Source organism: Nomascus leucogenys, chromosome 20 (assembly GCF_006542625.1).
Source record: "Nomascus leucogenys isolate Asia chromosome 20, Asia_NLE_v1, whole genome shotgun sequence".
Taxonomy (NCBI): domain Eukaryota; kingdom Metazoa; phylum Chordata; class Mammalia; order Primates; family Hylobatidae; genus Nomascus; species Nomascus leucogenys.
In genome coordinates, this window is record NC_044400.1 from 5,525,719 (window position 1) to 5,531,182 (window position 5,464).

Below are 5,464 nucleotides of genomic sequence, written 5' to 3' on the forward strand. Positions count from 1 at the left end.
TTTTTTAATCATTTAAAGAATTTTTATTAAACCAAGAATTTCATAATCCAAGTTATATTTCCTTGTTTAGTTATCAATTCTGTTATTTAAAACATAACTGACATTCTGAGCTTTTCCACAGTTAAGAGTTAAAAAATTAAAGGAATGCTTTAAATTTTCATACTTTGCTGAAAATTCTTTTTCCCAGGATCTATAAAACATTAATTTGTTTTTAATTTTTTTTTTTTTGAGATGGAGTTTTTTTGCTCTTGTTGCTCAGGCTGGAGTGCAATGGCACGATCTTGGCTCACTGCAACCTCCGCCTCCCAGGTTCAAGCAATTCTCCTGCCTCAGCCTCCCTAGTAGCTGGGATTACAGGCGCCTCACCACGCCCAGCTAATTTTTTGCATTTTTAGTAGAGATGAGGTTTCACTACGTTGGCCAGGCTGGTCTCGAACTCCTGACCTCAGGCGATCCACCGCAGCCTCCCAAAGTGCTGGGATTACATGCGTGAGCCACCACACCTGGCTTGTTTTTAAATTTTCCTTTTTTTTTTGTTATTTTCAAATCAATAAGTAATCTAGGACTAGTAAGTTTGCTAGACTTGGTATTTCCTCAGTACATAAGGTTCAAAGTTTGCTTTCCGTTTTTGTTTATATTTTGTAATTTTTTCCATAATATTTAGTTTTTTGATGTTTAGATGTTTTTCTTTGTTGAAACACCTTTTTTTTTTTTGGTGGTCCCTGATCAATTTTAAGCAGTTGGTACACCAGTAGCACTGTTACCTGCTTTCTGGAGCCTCTTTCGCATGGTACGCTTGTAGTACAACTACAGCTTCAGAGACTCCGGAGAGTCAAGCATATGAAGAAGTTTTAAATTATCAAGCTCCAATAACATGCCAGTGATTTTACCAGCAAGAGTAGGGTGCATGGCTTGAATAAGAGGAAAGAGTCGTTCACCCAATATCTGCTTCTGCTGCTGGAGAGGGCCAGATGCCAACATGGAAGCAGTCAAAAGTTTTTGACCTTGGACATGAACAGCAAGCTGCTTCCTGGTAACCTGTGGATGTGCATTAAGATGTTGCTGAGGAATGAGAATTCCTGAAGCATATTTGTACTGTAGAATGATGTGGACCGCAGGAATGGAGCCAGCAGCAGCAGCTACAGGACATGGACTAATTGTCTGTATTGATGAGTTAGCAACGCACTGTGTGGACATGACTGGTGGAACCTGTGAAGAAGCTGGTCTCAGAGTGGTGGTTACGAGCAGCTGAGTGGATAGCACAGGTCATATTTGGAATGGATAAGGTCTGACACTCTGAGCAGCCCAGGGAGGACTTGGTCTTAGTTGAGCAATTTGGCCAGGAGGATAGTATGCAGCACGGTTCTGGGTCTGTGGGACAGCTGCCATGAAGTAACATGTAGAAGGTGCTGGCTGGTAGGGGTTGATTACAGGGTGGGGCACAGCTAGTACACTTGCCATCTTCTGCATATATTGGTTAGAGAGGTGAGCCAGGCGCTCTTCTTTGCACTGAGCTAAAGCTACATACGATGGCTTGCTGGCCACAGTTTTACCGTTCATTGCTGTAACTGCTTTAGCTACTTCTTCTGGGGATGAGAAACATACAAAGCCAAACCTTTTGCTGCAACCACCCTCCATCATAACATTTGCACTATTGATTATACCAAATGGAGAAAATTCTTTCTGGAGACGTTCATCATCAATACTCTCATCAAGATTTTTCTTTTTTTAAATTATTATTATTATACTTTAAGTTTTAAGGTACATGTGCACAATGTGCAGGTTTGTTACATATGTATCCATGTGCCATGTTGGTGTGCTGCACCCAGTAACTCGTCATTTAGCATTAGGTATATCTCCTAATGCTGTCCCTCCCCACTCCCCCCACCCCACAACAGGCCCCGGAGTGTGATGTTCCCCTTCCTGTGTCCATGTGTTCTCATTGTTCAATTCCCACCTATGAGTGAGAACATGTGGTGTTTGGTTTTTTGTCCTTGCGATAGTTTACTGAGAATGATGGTTTCCAGCTTCATCCATGTCCCCACAAAGGACATGAACTCATCATTTTTTATGGCTGCATAGTATTCCATGGTGTATATGTGCCACATTTTCTTAATCCAGTCTATCGTTGATGGACATTTGGGTTGGTTCCAAGTCTTTGCTATTGTGAATAGTGCCGCAATAAACATATGTGTGCATGTGTCTTTATGGCAGCATGATTTATAGTCCTTTGGGTATATACCCAGTAATGGGATGGCTGGGTCAAATGGTAATTCTAGTTCTAGATCCCTGAGGAATCGCCACACTGACTTCCACAATGGTTGAACTAGTTTACAGTCCCCCAACAGTGTAAAAGTGTTCCTATTTCTCCACATCCTCTCTAGCACCTGTTGTTTCCTGACTTTTTAATGATGGCCATTCTAACTGGTGTGAGATGGTATGTCACTGTGGTTTTGATTTGCATTTCTCTGATGGCCAGTGATGATGAGCAATTTTTCATGTGTTTTTTGGCTGCATAAATGTCTTCTTTTGAGAAGTGTCTGTTCATGTCCTTCGCCCAGTTTTTGATGGGGTTGTTTGTTTTTTTCTTGTAAATTTGTTTGAGTTCATTGTAGATTCTGGATATTAGCCCTTTGTCAGATGAGTAGGTTGCGAAAATTTTCTCTCATTCTGTAGGTTGCCTGTTCACTCTGATGGTAGTTTTCACATAAACGTTAGCACCCTGGTATCTGGTGATTCTATCTTGCTTCATCTATTCAAATTTGCACTTAAGTTCTGTCTGCCCTTCCACTTTTTTCTGAGCTAGACAAACGTACATTTGATTTCCACTGAACTCCTTTCCATTCATCTCATCCATAGCTGTCTGTGGATCTTCATGCCTTTCAAAGCTTACAAATCCAAATCCTTTGGACTTTCCACCTTCATCAGTTATTACTTTTACACTTGAGGCAGGTCCAACTTTGGACTCTTTTGCCCTAGCTCCAAGTTCTGCTTCTTGTTCTTCAGGAGACCTAAACCGTCCAACAAATACATTGAGACCATTCAGCAGCATCCCGTCCATTTTTTCCATAGCCCCTTCAGCTGCTTCCTGTATCTCAAAGTGTACAGATCCACAACCCTTGGAACCATTTTCATCACAAACTACCTTACATGAAAGGAAGTTACCAAAAGCAGAAAATGCATCACACGGTGCTTTTTCAACGGATTTGTCCTGGTTTTTAACGAATACGTTGCCCACTCCACTTTTGCGCAGTGATAGATCGCGCTGAGACCACAGGATTCATGCTGGCTTGCCCTTTATAACATCCAAGTTCATGGTGGCCAGAGCACGCTCCGCGTCGGCCGGCTGCAGGAAGTTCACGAACACGTAACCCATGAAGCGGCGGGTGACCCGGTCCCTAAAGACCTGGATGGTGAGGGTGGCCCAGTCGAGCTAAACTTCTCTTGGAACATCGCTTCAGTCACGTTGGGGTGCAGGTCCCCCACGTACAGCGATGCCATGGGGTAGCTGGGGGCGCTGGGGTTCATCGCGGCACGGCTGCCCACAGGGCCACAGGCCGCGACCCTTTCGTGACAGGAGGAGAGCGAGGGCCAGGCCAGGGGTCTCGGAGCCAGGGGCGGGGAGCAAGGGCACGCGCCGAGGGACAAAAATCATTTGAATCAGAAACAACTCATTGGCCACAGAGCGAGGTCGCTTGGCCGCCACTGTCTGCCGGCTACCGGCCGGAAGCCAGGGTGACGGTGTCCGGTTCGGGCGGCGGGAAGTCCTCGGTCTCGTGGTTCCTACTTAGGGTTGCTGCAGGGCCGCGGGCGGGGTCAGTCTTGGCTGCTGACGGGGTTATTTAATAAAAGAGGAAGAAAAAATATTATGGTAACTCTCTGGCGGAGTAGATGCCGATTTGGGGGGAAATTTTGGGGGGTATTTTTAAAAGATTTTTTTTAGACTTTTCTTGAATTTTTAATAAATGCGTGTTCTCCTCAGTCTCAGCACTAACCGCCAGGGAGAAAGGCCATATTCAAGTTTTTATGTCAAGCTAATTAGTTCCTCCGATCAAATATATTTTATCTCGGTTTATTTACTTAGTATGTAGATGTCAAACACTAAATTAGTTGGAAGATAAACATTGCAGTTTCTCTTTTTATTGAGTTCATGGAATAAAGAAGGAGGCCGGATCATAAAACATGTGAAATACATGTTAAGTGCAATTTAAGGACGGCCTAGGAGTTCAGAGGCATCTAATTTAGCTAAGGTTTGTAGGCAAGGAAGACTTCCCAATGGAAAAAGATTCCTGACCTTGAATATTGAAGAAGCAGAAGAATTGATCCAGTAAGACTATATCAAAAGGATCCTACCTGCATTTAGGTTTCCATAAACCAACAATCCACCTAGCTAGTTCCTTTCCTTTCACGACACTAGGCCAAATTTCTTTGGGAGAAAAACCATTGAGCTTCTTTTATTCTTACCCCACAAAACACTTAGAGTCAATGTGGGACTCTAGCTGTATTAGTAATAGGGAGTTCAAAGCCCATTAGGTTAGAGATGATTTGCTTTATTATAAATAGCCATAGATGGCCGGGCGCGGTGGCTCACGCTTGTAATCCCAGCACTTTGGGAGGCCGAGGCGGGCGGATCACGAGGTCAGGAGATCGAGACCACGGTGAAACCCTGTCTCTACTAAAAATACAAAAAATTAGCCGGGCGTGGTGGCAGGCGCCTGTAGTCCCAGCTACTTGGAGAGGCTGAGGCAGGAGAATGGCGTGAACCCGGGAGGCGGAGCTTGCAGTGAGCCGAGATCGCGCCACTGCACTCCAGCCTGGGCGACAGAGCGAGACTCCGTCTCAAAAAAAATAAAAAATAAAAATAAATAAAAAAAAATAAATAGCCATAGATTAAAATCATACTAATTTCCCTTCTTTCTCTTTATAAATATGTATTCACAATGCCTACATACAGAATCAACATGTGGTTATGAAACGACAATGGGAAACAAGAAATTTAGAAATGTACCTATTCTTTTACTATATAAGTTTACATAAACATAGAAATAACAGAAAATTTTTTTTTAATGCTCCAGGTGCTTTTCTTAAAGTTTTAATTTTCCATTTTTCCCTAAAAGCATGACAAGTAATTTTAAAATTAAACTATAAATCATTTGGTATTATAGTCTCTATTAATGATTCAATTTCCAGATTAGATTGTTTATTATAATATGCCAACCTAAGATATTAATCAATGAATATGTGTTTATTGGTTATGCTTAAGAATTATTTTTCAGGAGGGTAAATCTGTGCCTCTGAGGCAAATATTAAATAGACATGTGTCAAAGATTTTATTTAACCTGTTAATTAATGAATGGACCAGGAAAGTTAAAATCAGTTCAAATAACATTTGATGAGGTAGGTATAGAGGTAATTTTAAGAAAACATATTAGGGTGAGATTCTTGGGTTAGATATAAAACTAGT

At 42.2% G+C, this 5,464-nt stretch overlaps 1 pseudogene; it reads right to left on the bottom strand.

Moving 5' to 3' along the window:
* Positions 1 to 540: 540 nt before the first annotated feature.
* LOC100590079 lies at positions 541 to 3,528 on the bottom strand (annotated as a pseudogene).
* Positions 3,529 to 5,464: the final 1,936 nt, after the last annotated feature.